Source organism: Cnephaeus nilssonii, assembly GCF_951640355.1.
Source record: "Cnephaeus nilssonii genome assembly, chromosome: 14".
Lineage (NCBI taxonomy): Eukaryota > Metazoa > Chordata > Mammalia > Chiroptera > Vespertilionidae > Cnephaeus > Cnephaeus nilssonii.
In genome coordinates, this window is record NC_137085.1 from 64,716,341 (window position 1) to 64,743,166 (window position 26,826).

Genomic DNA, 26,826 nt, shown 5'->3' on the forward strand with positions numbered 1-26,826 from the left:
AAACTACATGAGACTTGGAGTGAGAAATCAAATTTTGTTGTGAACACTGAGACCATCCTAATATATGCGGTATTATTGCATCTTAGAAATTGCTTCTCATAAACGTGATAAAATTAAATGGTGGCATTTGGAAAATATATCTGAATCATTTACTTCAATAATTTAGGTCTCCAAAGAACATTTAATTCAATTTATGTTAATAAAGTAATATATTTTTTCTTTTTAAATACAATAGAGTAAGAATTTCAGTTACCAAGGATACTGAGAGAGCTAGCTATTCTGATTAAATATCTGATTAATGGAAGGACAATGAGAAACATCACTTGTTTTCAGTAGTTGGAGCTAAGAAGCTTTTGCAAATACATTTATTGGTTTATCTAATTACTAAACAAATCATGATTTGTTACTTTTGATCATTTATAGTCTGAAATAAACTTGAATTTATGATTTAGTATTTCAATTCAACCAAAATAATTGAGACTTTATATGCCAAGCACTATTGGTTAATACCAAACTTGTAAAAAAAAAACAAAAGCGTAAGTGATAGGACTTGATATACTATACAATAAAAAAATTTAAATAATATGTTAAGCACTATAATCAGAGTATTAACAGAGTGCAGTAAAAGAGTAGAGGAGAGAAGTAAAATATAGGTTAATGATGACTGGTTTAATAAATGAGTTAATATTTTAATTTTTAAAATATTTTTATTGAATTCATTGGGGTGATATTGGTGAATAAAATTATATAGGTTGCAGGTGTACAATTCTATAATACATCATCTGTATATTGTATTGTTTGTTTACCACCCAAAGTCAAGTCTCCTTCCATCACCATGTACCACCTCACTTTCCCTTCTTCTGCCTCTACCCGCTTTCCCTCTAGTTATCACCATACTGTTGTCTGTATCTGAGATGCTTTTTTTTCTTTTCTTCATCCCTTCACCCTTCTCACCCAGGCCTCCAAGCCCCCTCCCCTCTGACCACTGTTAGTCTGTTCTCTGTATTAGGAGTCTATTTTTATTCTGTTTATTTTGTTCATTAGATACCATATAAAAGTGAAATTATCCTGATTTCCTTTATCTTTTTATTTATTTATCTCTAACTATGGAAAGTGAGCTTTTTTTCTTGATGTGTTAAAAATAAATGATACATTTTCAAGAAGTTGTTTAATAGTGCTATTTTTGAGATAATGTGCTGGTGCATATACTTGAGTGAATTTTTAATGCATATGCTCTTATTTGGCATTTATTATTTTCTTTTTTTGAAATTATCTTTATTGTTGAAAATGTTACAGATGTCCCCTTTGTTTGTTTGTGTGATTTTCCCATTGACCCCCTCCAGCCCACACACACCCTTCCCAGACCTTCACCACTCTGTTTTCTGTGTCCATGGGTTATGCATATATGCATATAAGTTCCCCTGTTAATCACTCCCCTCCCACCTTCCCACCCCCACTTTCCTTCTGAAATTTGTCAGTCTGTTCCATGCTTCTATGACTCTGGTTCTATTTTATTCATCAGTTTATTTTGTTCATTAGATTCCATATATAAGTGAGATCATGTGGTAATTATCTTTCTCTGACTGGCTTATTTCCCTTAGCATAATACTCTCTAAGTCCATCATGCTGTTGCAAATGGTAAGAGTTTTTTTCTTTTTTAGAGCTTAGTAGTATTCCATTGTGTAGATGTACCACTGTTTTCTAATCCACTCATCTGCTAATAGGCACGTGGGCTGTTTTCAAATCTTAGCTATTGTCAATTGTGCTGCTATGAACATACGGGTGCATATATCCTTTCCAACTGGTGTTTCTGATTTCTTGGGATATATTCCTAGAAGTGGGATTACTGGGTCAAATGGGAGTTCCATTTTTAGTTTTTTGAGGAAAATCCATACTATTTTCCACAGTGGCTGCACCAGTCTGTATTCCTACCAGCAGTGCACAAGGGTTCCTTTTTCTCCACATCCTCGCCAGCACTTGTTGTTTGTAGATTTGTTGATGATAGCCATTCCTACAGGTGTGAGGTGCTACCTCATTGTTGTTTTAATTTGCATCTCTTGGATGACTAGTAACGTTGAGCTTTTTTCTCATCATTATTTTCTTATTTGCTTTTACTTCATATTTTTCCCTCCTGTGTAGATCGTGCTTTGGTTCTCTCTAAAACGTGGACATTTACAAAGACATTCTGACATACACGTTCTACTTTTAAAAAGCTCTGAGGTAAGAAAACACTTACTCTAAACCTTTTCATTTTACAAGTGAGGAAATTCAAAACAAGAGAAGCTCAATGAATTGTCCAAGATGATCCAAATGATCCTCCTCCACATCACTGTACCAAGAGAAAACAAAAATATATTTATTATTGCTATAGCATATAACCCAGGTCAAAACAAAGTGGATCCCTCAACCATCAAGGATTATGAAATAAGTAGCAGAAGATAATGTAAATATAATCTAATGTATATTTAATATAAGAGAACCATGTTTGTTCTATTGGGCCCATGAAAAACTCACAAACTCTCAACATTGGGAAACATTTTCTAGGTATGCGAAAGCCAGCACTTGTTTGTTGATTTGTGAGTCTAACATGAACCTTTATATCAGGTAGGAGGATAGTTCTAACACTCTGATCACTTTTCTCTTTATATTTTCCCAACCCCCAAACCTTTTCAGTTGAGTTGCTGATGCAAAAGTCTGAGCAATTTTAATGCAATAAAAAATGTAACACAAAGCCCACAAAGCCAGTAAATGCCCTCTTTGTCTCTGATGCCTGTCAGGAAATGGAAGTAAATAGATTTAAAACTCTAACATTACAGACGATGAGATTAAAAAGCCATTAGTAATCATAAGCCCATTAGAACACTGGCACTGAAAGACTGTTACAGAGAAATTTCTTGACCAGATAAAAAAAAAACAAAAAACATATTGATATCATTCTTCTTTCATTATTCAATAAAAGGTTTTATTGGATGCCTTGTTTTTAGTATTCTATCCCTTTCTGTAATGGGTGCTTTTAAACAGAAAAAAAACTTTCTTGAGTGTCCTTGTCTTGAAAGACAAAAACAAAAACAATCCTGACCGTTGGCTTCATTGACATCACAAGTGAGACAATATCATTTAAGGGTCTGAGTGGAGGAAACAACGTGGCTACTTTCAGTCTCTGGGACAGTTTTCTTAGTCTTTTCTCTCGCAGCTCTGTTACGTGGCCATTTCTTCAAAAACATCGACCCCTGATAGTCAGAGCAATGAATGTCTTTTTCAGGCTCCTAAAAGAGAACTGTTTATTCCAGCAGATGATGGGGAAGAGAAAGTTTCTCTTTGTATTGCTTCCTGTCAGGGATTCATTCAAAATATGGCTCCACCTTGAAATGAAACAATCCTAAACCTAACCATCCAATTACAGAATGGGCGATGCGGGGGAGAAGAGCATGGGATACAGAGAAGAGAGAAATGCTGGTCAGTAGGTATGAGCAGATAAGGCACTGATGGATTCAGATCATGAACTAAGTAAAATGCAATGACTTAAAATAGTAATTCATTCTTATTTGTGAAAGTTGTCTTTTGGCACATTGCAGTTCTAAATTTTGGCTAAAATGAGATTACATGTATGGTATTTTACCATTTTAGATAAAATAAAACCTTTAGAAACGAGTGTTTAGGTAGCACAGTGTTGTGGTTTGCCACTCCCATCACATAATCCTGAAAGAAAGAAAGAAAAAAAGACTGAAATACAGTTAACACTAAAGGGAAATTGTGCTATGATATGACTGGTAGTTATTGCTCAATTTTCTTTATTAAAACTTCACTTAGCCCTAGTGCCCATCAGTAGATGAGTGGATTAAAAAAAAAGCTGTGGTACATTTACACCATGGAATACTATGCAGCTATAGAAAAGAAGGATCTCTGACCCTTTGAGACAGCATGTGAGAACCTGGAGAGTATTATGCTAAGTGAAATAAACTAGTCAGAGAAAGACTAATATCACATGTTCTCACTCATATGTGGAATCTAAGGAACAAAATAAACTGTTGAACCAAATAGACTCAGAGACATAGAAGCATGGAGCAGACTGTTGGGTGGGAAGAGATCAACCAAAGAACTTGTATGCATATATGCATAACCCATAGACACAGACAATAGTGGGGTGAAGACCTGGGGCAGGGGGTGGTTGCAGGCTAGAAGGGGTCAATGGAAAAAGAAAATGGGACATCTGTAGTACTTTCAACAATAAAGATAAATAAAAAAATAAATAAACTTCAATTACATATTCTTTGTCACCATTTTTCTTTAATGTATTAATATCTCACTTTTCTACATTTACAGTTATTTCTCCATCATTTAAAATCCACTTTAGGTTATAAGCATTGCCATATTAAATACAAAGGCTAAGGGACATTAACAATTACTGAGCTTCTTGCTTCTCTCATAAGCCACAGCCAATCCATTACAAACGTGCTGACCACACACGGGGTGTTAACTGGAGCTTGGCACCCCCTGGAGCATGACAAATTAATTATTCGCCACTTAGAAATAAACAAAACCCAACAGGGCTCTTATCAACTGCTATGAATTTGAGACATTTTAACCCTCCTTTTACCAGAGGTGTAGATGAGATTAAATCATAAGGATGTATGGGTACCTATCCTGGTGACACAAAATGCAGTCAAGGAAAATCGTGGCTAACGTGCATAGTCTCATCTGCTCTATCAATTGTATGATATGATTTCTTTTCTTATGAATGTAAAAGTCACTCCGCATGTGTTTTCTGTCTTTAAAATGGAAATAAGATAATCGAACTGGAAGGCAATATTGCATAATGGTTAAGAGATTAGCTAGGAAGGCAAGCAAGATTTTCCAAGTCTGAAAACCATTTCTGTAATTAAGGATTCTACATGTAACCTTGGAAAACTTCTATTCACGTTTTCCTCAGATGTAAAATCAGAATTTGAAATATCTTAAGATTGCTGTGAAGATTAAAAATATACATATGCTGAATACAAAATCTCGGCATACGGGTCAGAGCAGTTCATATGTACAAATCGTGGATTATATTCAAAAAAAGCCATCACATTTCTGATCTTGAGCGAAATTATTGCATTATAGGATCACATATTGTTAAAAAGTCTTTTCAGCATTTCAACTATGACTGCCTTTTAGTCAGGCAAACACAGTTGTCAGAGTGACCATTGTACATGTGCCAGAGTTATGTTTCTTCACACAAGACACTTCTGATTGCTTCTCATCCAACCAATGTAAAGGCCAGAGTCTTTTAATCACCTATGAGGTCTTTTATTCTCTACCAATCTTTTCACCATTCTTTCTGCTCCTAGCACACCAGCCTCCAACTTTCCAAGGGAAATAAACTCCTACCTTAGGATTTGAAATGTTTTGCTCCCAAGCTTCGGCATGATTCACTTCTCTGCATGCTTAAGTTTTCTGTCAAATGTCACCTTATCGTAGAATTCTGCCAGCCCCCTTACATAACAGAGAAAATGGTCCATCTTGGATTTCCTATCCTTTAACCTATTTATATTAACCTGCACCAGAATGTAAGTTTCATGAGAGCAGGGCATTTTTTTTTTAACAGTGTCTACAATTGTTCCTGGTACATGGTAGGGACACAACAGGTAGACTAAGATTTGGCTGACAATTACAAAATCCAAAGTAGCAGTGGCTTAAATAAAACAGAAATTTGTTCCTTGGTCACATAAAAGTCCCTCATAGGTGTTCCAGGGCTGGTATGACATTCCCAGTGACAAGGTTATGTCACTGAGTTTCATAATTTCAAAGCCTTAAGCTTTGAGATGGATGCTTTACCTTCACCTCCAGCTCTGCAGCGACCATGTCTGTCTTCTAGCCAGCAGGAAGTAGTAAACAGAAGACCACGCCCCCTCCATTTAAGGACATTTTGCAAAAGTGACAATACAACTTCCAATATACACCTTTGGCTGTTAATTAGTCACATAACAAAACTTAACTATAAGAGAGGTGGTAAAAATACAATATTCTGACCTGCTGGATACATAGATAAAATTCCATTGTTCTATTGTAGCATACCGGGAGAATAGATATTGATGAACAACTGTCACCTTATCATAGAACTAGACTAAACAAGTATTTGTAGGAAAGATGAATAAAAAGAATTTATTTTTGGTTCAATTTTGATTTCATGTGTTGCAAAACCAAATTGTTCATTCAAAAACCAAGTATCAGTTATATGGAGGTATGATGCTGATGGTCCATACATAGTTGATTTTCATTCTCAACAAACTATTGCAAGGATAGATGCTGAACATTCATTGAAATATTTCACCTTCAATTTAGGATAAGAACACTGTATATAAAATCTAATCACATGGATTGAATTATTCGTCTTGTCATAGACTCAGACAATAAGGTTCACTAATTCACTTAACTGCCCATTTTTCTTTTTGATCCATATATAAAGAGTAGGGTTTGATTAGCTCAATCAGGTAACCTAGAGTTTAATAAATCCTATCCTATTTAATCCCATTAAACTATAATCTTTGTGGTGTAAGTCTGCTTTTAAGCAAACAAACAAAAAAGTACATAAAAACAGTCTCACTTTCTCTTAAAAAAAAAAAAAAAGGCTTCAATGAATTTTCCCTGTCAGTTGCTCTTTCTGCCTCTGAGCCTTCTCTGAGCTATTTCCCTGATCTGTGAGGCGAGGGATTCTGCTGCCAGCTTCCTGAGCAGATCTGGGGGAAAATTAACACATCCACAACTGAGCTCAAGCATTGCTGACATCTGGTTTACCCGTTTTCACAGCACACTTGCACTGCACCCTATTGCCTCTTTCTTATGAGCTGTTTTATCATGTGGCTCATTTCAAGAAAATGCCTTTAACTTTTAGGTACTACTCTGTGGCATGAAGTGCGGCAAATAGGAAATAAAACAACCTTGCAAGAGCATTTCCACATATATGCAGCTGGAATCATCACTGAATATCAAACCTTATGCTCTGTTTGGCAAAAGCTTATGAGACCAGGGGCAGTGTGGATATTTAAAGAAACCAACTTCACTTTTGAAGAGAATGAGAACAAAATACCCACAATAAATCATCTCCTTACATGGATTGGAGTTTATTGCTACCCCAGAAAAAGAATAAACAATCACTCTTACACATTTGTTTGCTTAATGCTGTTTTTTCTTCAATAATAGGAAAATGAAAACAGTTTAAGGTTTTGGGTTTCATTTTGAATAGTACATTTTGAAAATATCCTTTGTATTGTCTATGTTCTACTTATAATGCAATTACCCCATTGGTATAGTAATGAATGTAGAAAAAACTCTTTAATGCAGACCCCAATTTAATTGAGAATATATTATAAATAAAAAAGTACTAAAGATGGCTTTGATTCTAAGGATACAAGTTTAGCTAAGAAAATGTATATTATAAACAGGATTTATATTATATAATGTAACCTGTACATGGGAGACTTAATGAAGAGATTATCTTTTATCACTAATAGAAAACTGATGAAAAATATGTCAATAAATAATTCAATTTGAATTGTTGCATAAACTTAGTATTATTGAAACTATACATGATAATGTCTCTCAACCCAAATTTTTATCAACTGTGATTTGTTTTCTACTCAGTCATTAACATTGCATTCTTGAATTTTTTTTAAAAAAGTGATATCTTCTCCAGTATTATGTTACTGATCTGTGTCAGAATTTCACTCATATAATATCATTATGTTCTTTTGGAAAAGAAGGACAAGGCATAGAAGGTGAATATAATTATTACAGCATAATATTTATGAGAAAATTTATGATGAGAAATTGACTATTTTATGAAACCAAGAGATGATAATTAAATATCTGTGAAGTATTTAACAACATTTATTAACTTTCACAAAGAAAAGTGTAATAAATATGTTCTTATAACCCTATGTATAACACTAATCATTGAGTAGAAACGTATCAATAGAGACATGTTGAGAGTGGTATGTTAAACTGAACCAGATTCCCTGTGTAGTCCTTCGGAAAGTCTGTAATTTGTGACTTAAATTTTATTACAAATCTCACATTTTAAATTTACATAGGTATAGATTTATATCTTTAATAAAGTTCCATATGTGCTGGAGTATGTTACTTTTCCATTAATAAAGGGCTAGAATATCTCAGATGAATAATTTTTAAATTTGAAAATTTAATGAATCATTTGAAAATTTAATAAGATTAATTGGTAAAGTCAGATTATTTAGTGCTTAGACCCACAGCCTCTCATACCTTAGTGCCAGTCTACTTAAATGCTCACAATTTTTATCCCATGTATCTGATTGAAGATTGTGTGGGTGTTTTTTTGCTAATTTTTAAAATTAATTTTGAGAGAGAGATTAATTTGATGTTTCACATATTTATGCATTCATTGATTGATTCTCACAATTGCCCTAACTGAAGATCAAACCTGCAACCTTGGCATATGGGGACAATGCTCTAATTACTGGCCATGTTTTTGATGGTTGGAAAATCACAGGAAAATACAAGATGACATAAATGGACAGCTTGACAATGGGATGTTCTGGAGAAAGTATAGGGAACTTCAATTATTAGATAACTAGTGGCCCAGTGCACAAAATTTGTGCACATTAAAAGGGAATTAATTAGAGAAAATATTTTAATATTGCTATTTGCCCTTTCTCTATAATAGAAGTGTCAGAGACGAAAGAAAATTAGTAAAATGTATATGAAAATCTTCCTCCTATCAAAGTCTGGGGCACGACACGGGAACCAGAGTCAAGTCCACACCTACCCATGTGCACCTCGAAATCGCACAAGATCCAGACCTGGCTGGCCCCACCCCCGTCAAGCCCTGCCGGGTGGCGGGCATGGCCTCAGGTCGCCTAGCCTGGTGCTGGGGGGGTGGGGAGATGCAGCTTGAGGTCCCCTGGCCTGGGCGCCTTGAGGTCCCCTGGTCCAGGTCAGGGTGTGCAGCCTGAAGTGCCCCGTCAAGCCTCGCTGGGGGCGGGGAGGAGGGCACAGCCTCAGGTCCCCTGGCCCAGCACTGGGGCAGGGTACATGGCCTGAGGTCCTCTGGGCTGGGCTGGGGCAGAGGGCACATCTTGAGGTCCCCATAAAGCCTCACCAGGCAAGGGGCATGGCCTGAGGTCCCCCATCAAGCCCTGTGGGTGGGGGGCCCGCCTCAGGTCCCCCATCAGGCTCTGCATGGCGGGGGGCACGGCCTCAGGTCTCCCAGCCTTACGAGGGGTGGGGAGCATGGCCTCAGGTTCCCTGGCCCGGCACTGAGGCAGGGGGCATGGCCTGAGTTCCCCTGTCAAGTCCCATCAGGTAGGGGGTACAACCTCAGTTCCCCTGCCCCGGCCCAGCACCACTCAGCCTCAGGTCCCTGCTGATTGCTCATTAAGGCTCCTTACAGGAACTTGGCCTCCGCTGTGGGTGCAGCCATCTTGTGTTATGGAATCCCTGCCTCCGCTCTGGGCACAGCCATTTGTTACGGCATGATGGTCAACTTGCATATTCCTTCTTTATTAGATAGGATTAGTTGTCTTGAACCTTTAAGCACTAATATATATATTTCTGCTTATTTTCATAATGATGATTATAATAGGCCCCCAAACAAATAAGTTTGTTGAGTCTGAATTTTATTATACCCATTTGAGTGTCAAAATTGAGAGAGTTCTCTTATAAATATTAATATACAACTTATTCTTGCAATTGGTACCTTAGAAATTTCATGGATTCACTGCCTAGAAAAACAAACAAGACTGGTGAAATTACTTCAAAAAGTATTTAATGTGTATGGGAATTATCCTAGAGGTATATCACAAATGAAAAAAAAACACAAAACAACACCATTTCTTAGGAAAACCTATATCTGGGAAAGGCCCTCTAGGTGTCAGAACAAATCTCAAAGACTTGTTTCAAAATCTACCCTTGCAAAGGAGCCCAGATTTAATCGAATCAGACTGTGTAGTAAAGTATACTCCAAAGTATTATCAACAATTACAGAGCAATCATTTGTCATTAGCGAAGCCTAATAGCTGTATATGATACCAGCAGAGGAAGGTCGCTTAATCGAGAGATCGGCGAAGAGACCCAGGGGCTCCTGAAAAGACCCACTGTCATCCAAGTGTAATTGTGCACATGTCCAAGGCTGAGCCTCTGAGGAGCCAGGTCACAGAGAAACCAATTTTATACCAAAATTTTCCAGTCAAATCGCTGCATAAACATAACAAAAACAGGCTTTGAGACAAGATGAAGATCAGAACTCCAAGTTGCTACAATATATAATGTTTTTAAATTACTTATTATTGAAAACATTACATATACCCCGTTTTTCCCCCCATTGACCTCTGCCAGCCTGCCCCTACCCCCAGCCCAGGCCTTCATCGCACTCCTTCTGAGGTTTGGCAGTCTGTTCGGTGCTTCTATGTCTCTGGATCTATTTTTGTTCATCAGTTTATGTTAATTATATTCCACATATGAGTGAGATCATGTGATACTTATCTTCCTCTGACTAGCTTATTTCGCTTTGCATAATGCTCTCCAGTTCTATCCATGCTGTTGCAAATGGTATATTGTTTAAAATATCTTGCTAAGCAAAATAATTCAGACAGAAAAGTCAAGAACCATATCATTTCACTCAGATTCTATCTAATAAAAGAGTAATATGCAAATTAATCATCACTCTGCTACACCCACAAGCCACGCCCACCAGTCACGCCCACCAGCCAATCAGGAGCAAATATGCAAGTAAACCCAACCAAGATGGCTATGGCCACAGAGAGCAGGAGGGAGGCTTGGGTTTCCCCGGCAATGGAGGAAGCCAAGCTTTCCACCTGTCCTTACCGGCCTAGGCCTCCACTCAAGGCTACAAAGTTTCAATTATAGAAGATACATAAATCCAAACAGAAATGGCGGAAGCCACAGAGCTGGAAAGAGCAAGAGGCTAGGGTTGCCCCCGGCGATAGAGGAAGCCAAGCTTTCCGCACACCCTGGCCGACCCAGGCCTCCACTTAAGGCTACAAAGTTTCAATTATAGAAGATACATAAAGATGGCTTCCCCCATGTGGACACAAGATGGCCACCACAAGATGGTCAGCAGGGGAGGGCAGTTGGGAGGGACCAGGCCTGCAAGGGAGGGCAGTTGTGGGTGATCAGGCCAGCAGGGGAGGGCAGTTGGGGGCGATCAAGCCTTCAGGGGAGGGCAGTTAGGGGTGACCAAGCCGGCAGAGGAGGGAGGTTGGGGGCAACCAGGCCTGCAGGGAAGGGCAGTTGAGAGGGACCCAGGCCTGCAGGGGAGAGCAGTTGGGGGGGGACCAGACCTGTAGGGGAGGGCAGTTAGGGGTGACCAGGCCTGCAGGGGAGGGCAGTTAGGGACAAACAGGCTGGCAGGGGAGCAGTTAGGCATCAATCAGGCTGGCAGGGGAGTGGTTAGGGGGTGATCAGGCTGGCAGGCAGAAGCGGTTAGGGGCAATCAGGAAGGCAGGCAGTCGACATCCCTCAAGGGGTCCCAGATTGGAGAGGGTGCAGGCTGGGCTGAGGGACAGCGCCCCCCCCCATGCACAAATTTCGTGCACCAGGCCTCTAGTGTGAGATATAAAACTGAAAGCAACAAATGAACAAACAAGAAAAATAAACAAACATAAACTAATAGACACAGAAAACAGTATGGTGGTTTCCAGAGGGAAATGGGGTGGGGGGGGGCAACATTAAATAGTAAAGGGGATCAAATATAGGATGAAGGAAATTTTTTTGAGTGGTAAATTCACAATACAATATACAGATGATATAGCATAGAATTGTACATTTGAAACATGTAATTTTTTATTAACCAATATCACCACAAGAAATATAATAAAATGGAAATTAATCACATATCCAAAGTTAAACTCATTATTTTCTTCCATGACTAAGAGCAGGTGTCCTCAAACTACGGCCCACGGGCCACATGCGGGTGTTTTTGCCATTTTGTTTTTTTACTTCAAAATAAGATATGTGCAGTGTGCATAGGAATTTGTTCATAGTTTTTTTTAAACTATAGTTCGGCCCTCCAACAGTCTGAGGGACAGTGAACTGGCCCCCTGTTTAAAAAGTTTGAGGACCCCTGACTAAGAGCATGAAGCTCTGTCTAGTGAGGGAAGGCCAAAGAAATGAATGAATAAATTGGTAGTCTACTTTATAACAACAACAACAAAAAATAGAGAAATGTAGAAACATAGGACAGTGAGATTAATATAGAGGAAAAGAATCAAGCAACAGCACTTACTGGGAAATGGCTCAAATGTCAGATTTAACTTAAGACAAAATAGACTTTACACTATGTTCCTAGAGACAAAATATGTTACTAGAGATATAAAAAAAGGAGGTCACTTTATAATAATAAAAGAGTCCATTCAGCAGGAAGATATAATTTTTATTATATAGGCACCTAATAACAGAGCCCTAAATTACATAAAACATGAATTTACAAAATTGAAGCGAGAAATAGATCATTTACCTATAGTTGAGGATTCAATATTATGCTTTCAATAATGGACAAAATTACTAGGCAAAAATATGGCCAAGAATATAATGTATTTCAACAGCTTTATAAAGCAACTATACCTAATAAGCATCTGTAGAACACTCCATCCAACGGCAACACAATAAATATTCTTCTCAAGTCCACATAGAATATTCTCTATGAAAGACAATATGATTAGACTTAATAAATTTAAGAGAATTGAAATCATACTAACTACATTTTCTAATAACAATGGATTTAAATTAAAAATCAAAACCAGAATGAAATTTAGGAAATTAATAAATATGTGGAAATTAAATAATGTACTTCTAAATAACCAATGGATAAAAGAAGAAATTGCCAGGGAAATTAGAAAATACTTTGTTGTGATTAAATAAAGACAACTTATTAATACTTAGGAGCAGCATTTAACTTTGGTGAAATGGAAAAATTTGCAAGTCACAAAGTATTGAAAATGACTCAAAATGAAATAGAAAATCTGACTACACCTACAACAAGGAAAAATATTGGTTTAATAATAATAATAATAAATTGCCCAAAGAAAGCCCAGGCCCAAAGAAAGCCTAGTAATGTATACCAAATATTTAAAAGGTAATACCAACATTTTTTCACAACTTCTTCCAAAAATAAGAGAATGCAATACTTCCAAACTCATTATATGAGGCCTGTTTTACCTTCATTTCAAAAACATACAAAGACATAAAACAAAACTACAGACCAATAATTCTTATGAATAGACATGAAAATACAGTGAACAAAATGTGAGAACACTGAATTGAGCAATATATTAAAAGGATTATGCATCATAAACAACTGGAATTTATCCCAGGGACACAAGTTTGCTTTAACATCCAATAAATAAAAATATTATATCAATAAATAAAGGACAAAAGCCACATGATCACCTCAATAGATATAAAAACAATATTTGGCAAAATTTACCATAGTTTCATTATATAAACATTAAACAAACTAGGATTAGAACAGAACTTCCTCAACCTTATAAAAAGTGCCTACAAACATACTCAGCTAATATCATACTAACTGGGCAAAAAGTGAATGTTTTCCCCCTAAAATGAGGGATAAGACAGGATGTCTGCTCTCACAATCTCTGTACCATTGTACTGGAAGTTCTCATCCAAGCAACTGGGCAAGATTCTAAAGGAAGAAACGGGAGTACCTCTATTTGTAGATAAATGATCTTAGTATGTTTGAAATATTAAGGAATCCACTAAAGTAAACTATGAGAACTAATAAACAAGTTCACATAGGTTGCAATATATAAGATTAATATCAAAAGCCAATTACATATCTATACACTTGCAATAAATAATCCAGAAAATGTGTTAATACAGTTTCATTTGTAATAGTATCAAAAATAATAAAATGTCAGATATAAGTTTAATTTAAAAAGTGTAAATTTTGTACTCTGAAAATTATAAAACATTGTTATAAGAAGAGATCTAAATAAATGAAAATACCTAAAATTTTGAATTGGAAGAGTTAATACCAGTTATATGGGATTACTTTCATATTGATTTACAGATTTGATGTCATCACCAATTCTCATTTAAATTCTATTTGGTTTATTTGCAGAAATTGACAAGCTGATTCTAAAAGTCACATGGAAATTCAATAGGCAATCTGAGAAAAAAATAAAGGTGGAAGACACACTCCGTGATTTCAAAATTTATTTCAAAGATACTGTAATCAAGACAATGTAGTAATATCATAAGGAGAGGCATATAAATCAATGGAATAGAATTGAGAGTCTAGAGAACAATTTTGTCAATATGATCATTTTATTTTGACAAGGTTATCATAAGAAATAAAAGAATAGTCTTTCCAACAAATGGAGTTGGGGCAACTGGATAGTCAAATGAAAAAGAATGAAATTGAACCCCTCTTCCACACTATATAAAAAACAACAAAATGAAATAAACATCCAAATATAAGGACTACAATGGCCAAGATATGAAAATAACCAGTGTCCTCTGATAGATAATCAGATAAAGAAGATGTGGTACACATATACAATAATACTCAGCCATAAGAAAAGATGAAATAATGCCATTTATGACAAAATGGATGGATCTTGAGAATATTATGCTAAGCAAAATAAGTTAGACAGAAAAAGTTAAGAATTTACTTACATGTGAGATACAAATCTGAAAGCAACAAATGAACAAATGACAAACAAGATGGCTGCCCCTGTGTGGTCAAAGATCCTGCCCCCATGTGGACACAAGATGGCTGCCACAAGATGGCCAGCAGGAGAGGGCAGTTGTGAGGGACCAGGCCTGCAAGGGAGGGCAGTTGAGAGGGACCAGGTTTGCAAGGGAGGGCAGTTGGAGGTGATCAACCCTGCAGGAGAGGGCAGTTAGGGGTGACCAGGCTGGCAGAGGAGGGAAGTTGGGGGCAAACAGGCTGGCAGGGGAGCAGTTAAGCATCAACCAGGCTGGCAGCAGAGTGGTTAGGGGGTGATCAGGCTGGCAGGCAGAAGCGGTTAGGGGCAATCAGGAAGGCAAGCAGGCAAGCAGTTGGGAGCCAGCAGTCCTGGATTGTGAGAGGGATGTCCGACTGCCTGTTTAGGCCCGATCCTGGATCGGGCCTAAACAGGCAGTCGGACATCCCTCCAGGAGTCCCAGATTGGAGAGGGTACAGGCTGGGCTGAGGGACAACCCCCCGCCGTGCACGAATTTCGTGCACCGGGCTTCTAGTAAATTTAATAAAAACCTAAAATTTTAAAACTAATGGAAGAAAATGGTTTCTTAGAAAGACAACAAAACACAAGCAACAACAGCAAAAACACTTTGGATTTTATTAAAATTAAAAACTTTTGTACTCCAATGATATCATCAAGAATGTGGAAAGACAATCCAGGGAGTCAGATATTTGCAAATTATGTATTTGATAAAGGACTTGTATCTAGAATACATAAAGAACTCTTACAAATCCTACCTTATAATATAGTAATATGCAAATTGACCGCACCTTCACTACACCCAAGCCACGCCCACCGGCCAAAGCCACTCCCACCCGCCAATCAGGGCGAGTATGCAAATTACCCAACAAAGATGGAGGTTAATTTGCATACGCTGAGGGAGGGAGGAGTGAAGACTGAAGACAACTTAGAAGGAAGAGGGAAGAAAAGCAGAAAGCAAGGTGGCTGCCAGAGGGAAAGCCTGGGCGGGGCGGAGCGGGACAGAGCGGGGCGGGCGGCAGCGGCCCGCAGGTGCAGGCGCGGCAGCCGCAATGGTGGCCGCAGTGGCCGCTTGCAGGATTCTTTCTGCAAATGGGCTACTAGTCAATAATAAATGGCAAGTAACATTTTGAAAATAGGCAAATCATCTGAATAAATGTTATTCAAGTATGATATACAAATGGTCACTGATTAAGTGAAAATATGTTCACACCATTACCTATCAAGAAAATATAAATCCAGAACAAAAGATATTAATTCATACCTACACAAATGGTTACAATCAAATGACAGATAATGTCAAGTGTTGGCAAGTGTGGAAAACTGGAACCCTAATACATTGCTGGTGGGATTATAAATGATTTACTCCTTGGAAAACAGTATGGCAATTCCTCAAAAGGTATAAGGTAGTGTCATCATAGACCCAGCAATTCTACTAGATATACTCAAGAGAAATGAAAACAGATGTCCACATAAAAACTTATACACAAACATTCATAGCAGCATTATTTGTTTATTTGTTTATTTTTTATTGTTGACAGTATTACAGATGACTAACATTTTATCTCCCTTTCCCCCTTCACCCAGCCCCTACCCCACCCTAGGCCTTCACCACAGTATTGTCTTAATATTTATTAAGTGGAATATTACTTACTTAAAAAAAGAAAGTACTGATAAATGGTATAAAATGGATAATCCCTAAAAACATGCTACATGTAAGAAGCCAGTCATAAATACTACTTATTTCATTATCTCATGCATATCAAATACCTAGAGTAGGCAAATCTATAGAGACATATAATAGACTAGAGGCCCAGCGCACAATTGAAATCAATCAAGGAGGCACCCCGCCTCCAGCTGTGCAAGGAGGCACCCTACGGGGGGGGGGGGGGGTCAAGGACCTGTGCCTGACCCGTATAGCGCCAGCCACTGTGTTGTGTCCGTTGGGGCTGGGGGCGTCACGCAGTCCCCTCCTGACCACCTGCGTGCACAGCTCTTCCTGAGCAGTCGTGATGCAGCCTCCTCCTGAGAGGTTGTGACACTCGGCTAATTAGCATATTCCCTGTAAATATGTGTGTGTGTGTGTGTGTGTGCATATATATATATATATATATATATATATATATATATATATATATATTAGTAGTTGCCTAGTGCTTGGGGCAGGGGAGGAAGTGAGGAGTTAAAGAGAAATAGAGAACAATGCTAATGTAAATATACTAAAAACTATTACATTGGTAAAGGTCTTTGGTTAATAGGCCAAAAGTGGAAACAATCCAAAAATCCATGAACTAATAAATAGATAAACAAAGTATGGTGTATCCATTAAATGTAATATTTCTTAGTAAAACAGAAAACGAAATGATGTGCTAATAGGTGGTATAAAATAGATAGTCTCTAAAAACATCAGGCTATACTGGTATCTAAGAAGCCAGTCACAAATACCACTAATTTTTGTGAGTTGCTTATCACATTATATACACTTAGTCATACATTTATATACTTATGTGTGAACAAAAGCAAATAAATGCATATAGGTATGTGTGAGGCAAAGTAAAATGTACAGTATGTAGATCTTCAGATGATATTGGGAATCATGGAAGAATTTCTCTTCTTTATGCACATGAGCATTTAATTTCCTGAAAAGACTTATTCACTCCGACTTATTCTAGAATAAGTGCCTGCTAAAGGAACATGTCTGTGCATCCAGGAGACCTCTGATGGTTAGCAATGAAAATCCCAATTACTGAGTTTCTATCATTAAGACTCACAAACCCATAGGGAAGGGCAATAAAAAGTAAGAGTAAAATTCCATGATGTTTTAGCATTTCTTTAAGGAGATATTAATTTTGAATAAAACATGGACACTGTAGTCCCCTGGTATTTAAACAAATGGTTGCTTAATTGAATATGTGTCCTAAAGCATGGATGATCATCTCACTTCCATACTATCATTCAAACTTTGCTTCAAGCATGTGCATTTCAATACATATTTTGGCATTTTGCAATATGTGCATATTGCATAACGAAATGGCATGAAATATTCAGGTAAAACATAGTAAATCCAAAGAGTGTCTTGAAAAATAAAGTTATGACAAGTGTCTTCATTAGTAGATTACATTATATATATGAAAAAATTGAGTTTGTTTACCAAATTAGTATTTATAGGAATTATGTTTGTTTCCTGCAGGAATGTTATATGTATGGATTTTTCCTTCCATTCATTGCTGTTCAATCGGTAATTGTTTTTCCAAATGTCACAACTGTAAGCACAAATTTCAAACACGTTCACGTTTCAACCATGAATGCTAAATTCACCTCCTACTTTTTAGGAATGTGGACTTTGTAGCCTATAATTATGGAACCTGGTATTTTGACTTTTTTTTTTTTTTTCACTTTCTACGCAGTCCACAACAGCAGCTCATCTAATTCTGACATCCTTTAATGGGTTTGAATGTCTAAATAAATATTGTGATCTTTGCTCAGAATCTTCTCCAAGATTGTCTTCACTTCTAGTTTACTTTGGTGGATGTTCCTAAAGCAAGAAAGCTGACATCAAGAAAATGTTCAGTGAAAGGATATAAATCTGGGCTTTCACTTTTTGCTTTTACTGTAATAGGAAAAAAATACAAAAAAAACACACACACCTACCTTTTTTTTCATAGATACATTTTTATTAGAAACCTGTTATTTTTAACCTGTTAAATTGGTCAGAGAAGAGTACTAAACCTCCAGTCTGGCAAACAGTGTCCTGATTCAGTCCCACACAAAGCAATTGTGTTACTCTATATTCCAAAAGGATTTCATGCTAATGAGCAGCAGTAAGGCTAAAAAGGTAGGAAGCATTCTAATACCCCTGAGCTCATGAAGGTTGAAGAACTGCAGAGGATGGTCTCAAAATTTACTGGGAGAGGGCCCATCCGAAGTGAGGCTGGCAAGAGGTGGTCCAAACAGAAATGGAGGAGGGGAGTAAGAAAACATCTCAGAAAGCAGTTTACCATAATCTTTAACACTACTCTAAAATAACAGGAGGGGGAGCTCTGGGACGTTAGAAACAACATTTGAGTCTAGCTTTTTTTTTCTCGACATTTGGGAAAACTAAATTTAAATAGAAATGTACAACAGGACAGTATCAAGGTTAAATACCATCAAAATTATTTTACTATAAAAGAATATAGAACACTATAGCATCCTTAGAGATATTGAAGTACAAAGGGAAAAATAAAGGACCCAGATTGCGAAGTCCTATTTCAAAACAAATTATACATTAGGAAAATACGCAAAACATGAAAGAACAATCTAAACAGAACTCCAATAACTCAAAAATAAAGTGACAATTTAAAACAGAGCTAGAAATAATATCAAATAAATAACTTTAAAAAAGTTAGGACCAAGCTAGGAAAAAAAACACAAAACATGATGAGATAAACACAATAAAAATATCTTAAGAGAAGTAGATATAAAAAATAAGGAAAAATTTAAATGTAAAGTAACAAAGGCAATAATAAAAAGGTTTCAAGAGAAAGTGATTAAGTATTGAAGATTGATAAAGAAGGTTGAGCATACAGATACTAGTGATTAAGTATTGAAGATTGATAAAGAAGGTTGAGAATACAGATACTAGAGTTCCTAAGCAACCTAAGGAAAGCATCAGAGAAAATTATGAAAATGCGCATTTCAAGGAAACCTTTAAAAAGTTTAAACTTTACATTAAAAATCCATTGTATACCTGACAATATTGACAATAATGATTAACAATACATAATCTATAATAATAAAAGCATAATATGCAAATCGATGGAACAGCCGAATAGCAGAACAACTGTATGGATGACCTTCCGGATGAAGCCAGGGCTGCGAAGGCCGAGGCAGCTGGGGTTGCCAAGGCCTACTCTTGCACAAATTTCGTGCATCAGACCTCTAGTCTAGTATAATTATAACACTTAAAAGAAAATGAAGGAAAAATTGAGCATGTGACTTGGAAGGCAAATACAATTAGATTATCATCAGACTTTTAATAGCAACTTTTATTTAGAAAAATAAGGTAACATAATTAAGTTATTCAAGGAAAGAACATATGAACCATGGGTTTTATATCCAGGAATATTAACCTTCAAATACAAAGGACACAGGAAAGCTATTATCAACCAGTGTAAACTCAAAGAATATAGTTCTTATGAGACCCTACTAAAGATTTTATTCAAGAACAAACTTCAGGAAAAAATGACTAGAGAGACACAGAAATAGTGGAGAGATGATGAGCATTAAATGTATAGTTCTTAATACAACCAAAGCTAATTGAGAATTAACAGGGGGAGAAGTTAGCATGCAGTGCCTATCTGATCTGATCATTTGATACAGTACAATGATAAAATACAGTAAAAATAATTGGTAATAACAGTATTAATACCAGGTGTACTGGTTAAAAATGCGGATTTTTTTCAATAAATGGAGTTACACATATATTAATATATATATGATTTGATATGCATGCTATTTTGTTGTATTGACAACAAGCTTCAAAACTTCATATATCACATTTTCTGAAGGTGTTAACATCATAGATATTTTCACACTTAAAAAATGTCGAATTTCGTGCCAAAAAAAAGAGCATTTGTGGAAAGTTTTAATTCATTACTTTATTTTGAAGAAAAGTACTGCTGAAAGCTTTGGGAAGCTTATGGTGAACATGCTCCATCTCAAGATACTTGTGAACGCTGGTTTAAACACTTTAAAAGTGATGATTTCGATGTGAAAGACAAAGAACGTCCAGGTCAACCGAAAAGTTTGAAGACCAACAATTACAAGCATTATTGGATAAAGATACATATCAAACTCAAAAACAACTTGCAGAAAGATTAAATGTTGCTCAGCAAACAATTTCTGATCATTTACAAGCAATGGGAAAGATTTTAAGGGAAGGAAAATGGGTGCCACATCAACTGAATGAAAGACAAATGGAGAACTGAAAAGTCATCAGTAAATGTTGCTTCAATGGCACGAAAAAGGTTTTTTTTTGTATCGAATTTTGACTGGCGATGGATTTATTTTGAGTGGATTTATTTTGAGAATCGAAAATGCACAAAACCATGGGTTGATCCAGGTCAACCATCAACATCGACTGCAAGGCCAACTCGCTTCGGAAAGAAGACAATGCTCTGCATTTGGTGGAATGAGGAAGGTGTGATGTATTATGAGCTTCTAAAACGAGGTGAAACCGTTAATACTGATCACTACCGACAACAAATAATATGAACCACACTTTGGTTGTAAAACAACCAGAATGTGCCAGAAGACACAGCAAAGTCTCAGTGTGGAATTAAAGAGATGTAGATGTAATATAGGTGAGTTTAAGTAAAAAATACAAAAACAAACCTGTAATTCTACATATAGAATAGAAATACATATCAGTGTGAAAACATGAGATATTTACCTTTAAATATTTATACACAGCATATACACACATACACAATTCCTAGCTAAGATGTATTTCTAGTATTTATCCTTGGCTTTGTTATTTAAAATCATCTCAGAAACAATGCTTAGCACAGCAGTAATTTGTTTCCTTAGCACCCATAATGATCCTGATTTATCATTTGCCATTAGAGTAAACCAGAGCTTCATGGAGAATTGACTGATTGCTATTATGGAGCAGAAAATATACAAGGATGAGCCTGGGACATCTTGAAATACCAGATATCAAGGAAGCTCTTCAAGAAAATAAAAGGACCTAGGTGCCTTCTCCCCTTCCCCACAAAAAATAGATTTAATTAAATATAAACAGATCCTATCTAATAAAAGAGTAATATGCAAATTGACCATCACTGCAACACACAAGATGGTTGCCCCCATGTGGTCAAAAATGGCCGCCCCCATGTGGACACAAGATGGCCACCACAAGATGGTCGGCAGGGGAAAGCAGTTGTGGGTGATCAAGCCAGCAAGGGAGGGCAGTTGGGGGGACCAGGCCTGCAGGGGAGGGCAGTTTGGGGTGACCAGCCTGGCAAGGGAGGGCAGTGAGGGGTGACCAGGCCAGCAGGGGAGGGCAGTTGGGGGCGACCAGGCCTGCAGGGGAGGGCAGTTAGGGGCTATCGGGCCAGCAGGGGAGCAGTTAGGTGTCAATTGGGCTGGCAGGGGAGTGGTTAGGGAGTGATTAGGCTGGCAGGCAGAAGCGGTTAGGAGCAATCAGGAAGGCATGCAGGCAAGCGGTTGGGAGCCAGCAGTCCTGGATTATGAGAGGGATGTCCGACTGACTGTTTAGGCCCGATCCCATTGGGCAGTTGGACATCCCTTGAGGGGTCCCAATTGGAGAGGGTACAGGCTGGGCTCAGGGACACACACACACCCCTCTGTGCACGAATTTCGTGCACCGGGCCTCTAGTATATATATAACTGAATACAAATATTAGAAACTAAATTATTTAACCATGCATTGGGGTTAAAACACACTATACATAAACTAAGAATTTATTCCAGACAAAGTGTTCACAATAATTAATATTTCCTTGTTGATAATTTTTTTGAGAGTCAATTTTTGTGATAGAATGCTAGCAATCTACTAAATATAAGAAAACTTTTGTTTCCTGGGACAACTAAAAAGAAGGCTTAAATACTTAAGAGAGAGCCTCATGGCTTGCACACTGCATGCTCAATAAAAACCATCTTGATGTTTATGTCCTCTCCAAATACTGTGGTTATTATAAAACATTCTGCAAATGTGTTTCGTTTGTTTTGAATTCAGATTAAGCATCCAAGTTGTGTATACCTAGTGCAGGTTATAGAATTTTGATATATCTTAAAAGGAATTAAAAAAAATTCTCTAATGAAGCATGAAGAATAACAGGTACATGTTTGTGATTTATAGGATTATACTACAAAATAATGTTTCCCTACGGATTACTTATCATATCTAAATCTTAATGAATAATTGATACAGGTAATATAAAATAGCTTTAATAATAAAATTGCATGTGTATTCATCCGTTATATATCTACTAGAGGCCCAGTGCATGAAATTCATGTACGGGGGATGAGGGACCCTCAGCCCAACTTGCACCCTCTCGCAATCTAGGACCTTTCGGGGGATGTCCGACTGCCCGTTTAGGCCTGATCCTGCAGGGATTCCTGCAGCTCCTAACTGCTCACCTGCCTGCCTGATTGCCCCTAACCGCCTCTGCCTGCCTGATCGCCCCTAACTGCTCTCTGGGGGGCAAGGAGCCATGGTTGTTCTGTTCTCTGGTCGTTCTGGTTGTTCCACCATTTCGGTCACTGGGCTTTTATTATATAGGATAATAAATTATTGGACATTGGTAAGTTACTTCCTATTGTTATCATAACAAAGATTCAATACAATGTAAAATTTTAAATGGACGCAGTCAATGAATAACTACTATTCCTACTCCTCACACACCAACTCATCCAATTGCTAGAAATAAGGAGATTTTTACTATTCTAGTTTTGTAACAGAGTAAAAAATTTTTTAAAAATCATTATGCATTTACTTATCTTAGATTCAAACTTTAACTAGCCCATTTAAAATAAAAGAATACCATAGTAAATTTACTACAATTCAGATGTTAATCAAAAACAGTTTAGAAATTATGAATACCTTAGCTAATGTATTAATGTAAAAATATTAATTTTTAAATATTAGAATACTCTGGAATGAAACATAGTCCTGTTTATTTTTTACTGCATTATCACTCCCCAATTCATCTAAAAAAATTACTTCCCAACTTATTGGCAATGTCACTGCTCTACAGACCTGAGGTCTCCTTCAGCAACTTTACTGACAGCTAGGTCAACACTTGCTTATTTATAACTGCACCTGGTAGGTTTACTTTGTATGTCACAAGTCCCTTGAAACCTGAACATTTAACCCTTCTGTTTTCTCAATGCTAAAGGGAAAACTTTCTATACAGAAGTGTCAGATAAGTTAGCAATTAGAAAAGCAGGTCAATTTGCTGACATCTTCCTAGAGTAACATTTTTTAATTATTTATCTTGAAGTATTTCAGTAAAAAGGTGTTCATTATTTGTTTTGAAGCTTTTTGAAGTACTAAATATTTGTGACACCCACTCAAATGCACATATGAAGACATACTGAAAAGTCTAAAATACTTTATAACAAACCTTACTTATTTTTATTTTTTTTATTTTTTTAATTCTTTATTGTTAAAAGTATTACATATGTCTCCTTTTTCCCTCATTGACCTCTCCCAGCCCACTCCCGCCTCCCAGCACAGGCCCTCACCCCCACTATTGTCTGTGTCCATTGTTTATGCTTATAGGCATGTATAAAAGTCCTTTGGTTGATCTCTTACCACCACCACCACCCCCTCCCCTGCCTTCCGTCTGAGGTTTGATGGTTTATTCAATGCTTCTGTGTTTATGGATCTATTTTTGTTCATCAGTTTACGTTGTTCATTGTATTCCACAAATGAATGAGATCATGTAATATTTATCTTTCTCTGACTGGCTTATTTCGCTTAGCATAACGCTCTCCAGTTCCATCCATGCTGTTATAAATGTTAATAGTTTTTTTTGTTTTTTTTTACCACAGTGTAGTATTCCATTGTGTAGATATACCACAGTTTTCTAAGCCACTCATCTGTTGATGGGCACGTGGGCTATTTCCAAATCTTAGCTATTGTAAATTGTGCTGCTGTGAACATAGGGGTGCATATATTCTTTCTGATCGTTGTTTGTCATTTCTTGGGATATATTCCTAGGAGTGAGATTACTGGGTCAAACGGGAGTTCCATTTTTAATTTTTTTAGGAAAGGCCATACTATTTTCCACAGTGGCTGTACCAGTATGCATTCCCACCAGCAGTGTACTAGGGTTCCCTTTTCTCTGCATCCTTGCCAGCACTTGTCATTTGTTGACTTGTTGATGATAGCCATTCTGACAGGTGTGAGATGGTATCTCGTTGTTTTGATTTGCATTTCTCGGATGATTAGTGACTTTGAGCATGTTTTCATATGCCTCTTGGCCTTCTGTATGTCTGCTTTCAAAAAGTGTCTATTTAGGTCCTTTGCCCATTTTTTTATTGGATCGTTTATCTTCCTTTTGTTAAGTTGTATGAGTTCCCTGTAAATTTTGGAGAGTAAACCCTTATCAGATGTAACATTGGCAAATATGTTCTCCCATGCAGTGGCTCTCTTGTTGTTTTGTTGATGGTTTCTTTTGCTGTGCAGCAGCTTTTTATTTTGATGTTTTAATCTAACATTTTTCTGCCCTATATATTTAAATTTGAAACATCCAATCTCAAAAACAAAAACATTTTATGCATTGAACACAGGAGAAAATAGGAGATCTGCTGTGCTCAAAGTGGTGTCAGTCTTAGTATGGGAAGCTTGGTTAAATCCATCTCCATCTGAGGATTGGAGACAAGACTTGGACTTAAGGAGATTGAAAATGACAGATTCATGAAATTGGAGCTCCTAAAGTGATACCCTTTGAGGAGTAGTTGGACCAGAAGGAAAAGTATTCCATTAATACAAATGCAACACATTAAGACTTCTCCAAATATGAATCTGGGGTCTGAGTGATCAGGGGTTTCTCTTCAAAATTCTTAGTCTGAGCCTGAGCTTCAAAGGCTATGTATGTATATCAAATGTATAAGACCCTTGGTGTTAAAATCACCAAAAATTATAATAAAAATTAGTCCAAGGCCTGTTTTGCATGGATGCTTACACAAAATTATTATGGAATAAAAATGGTGAAACTACCTTTAGTTCCTATTTAACTTAGTTTCCCTGTCTGCCATGGAGCAGGTTATATATCACCTAAAGAGGATTTAAGTTTTATATTTGCACATTGAGATGAGCCAAGTTGTCATTTTTGTTTTTGTTTTTTGCTTGGCTTATGTATGTAGGGTGTGTTGTGTGTATATAAGTATGCATGTAGATTTTTATTGTTTGGTGGGTTGGTTGTTTACTTAATAATTAAAATATATTTTATCAAAATTGTATTTTGTATTATCAGTGTAATTAAATGAAAACGGTTGACTGTCGTACATACTCAAACCAAAAATTCAGTCAGTCGGTTCTGAAAGCTTGACTGCTTTGCAATATAATTTGTTTTGGAAGAAAGATTAAAAAAAAAAGCCATCATCAGAAATCACAAATTTCCATGATGTTTTTCATTATGAGGGGTAGATGGCTCTAAATGCACAGAGCTTCAGGCTGGAGGCAACTTCTGGGCAGTAGACTCAGGGAAGGAAACTCAAACGGAGTCCCGCTGCTTTGAATTGAAGAGCTGTTGATTGTACTGTGGGAATTGTACATATTTAGTGAGATTAGTATATAAGTATTTCTCTTTCTTAATGCTAATGAAAATAGTATTTTGTATATAATTTCAAATTCTCAGTTTACTCCTGGAATATAAGAAATCAATTGACTTTTGCAATCTTGCTATAATTGCTTATTAGTTCCAAGAGGTTTTTTTGTTGTTGTTGATTTTCTGAATTTTCTACATACAAAACAATGTCATCTGCAAAGAGAGTTTTATTTCTCCCTTAACAATCTGAAAACTTTTTCTTTTCTTTTTACATCTTACTTCATTAGCTATGACTTTTACTATGATGTTGAATAGAAGTGGTGCAAGAGGCATCTTGCCTTGTTTCTGATATTAGCAAGAAAGCATCTATGTAGTTCCTTACCATGAAGCATATTCGCAGTAGATTTTTTTGTTAATGTTCTTTATTGAGTTGACACTGTTTTCCTTTATTGCTGAGAGTCATTTTTCATCATGAATGGGTGATGAATTTTGTTAAGTGTTTTTCCTGCATCTATTGATACGATCTTATTATTTTCTTTCACCTGTTCACATTAATTGATTTTGAAATACTAAACCATCCTTGCACACCTGGGATACATCTCACTTGGTTGTGTTGTATAATTCTTCTTATACATTTTTCATTTGAAACATGCTAACTTTTTATTGAGGATTTTGCATTTGTAGTTTTGAAAATTATTGACCTGTAGTTCTCTCTCCTTGTCATGTCTTTCTTTGGTATTAAGACAATGCTGGCCTCATAGAATGAATTAGGAAATACTTGAACTCCTAATATGATGGGAGAGAGTATAGAGAATTAATATAAT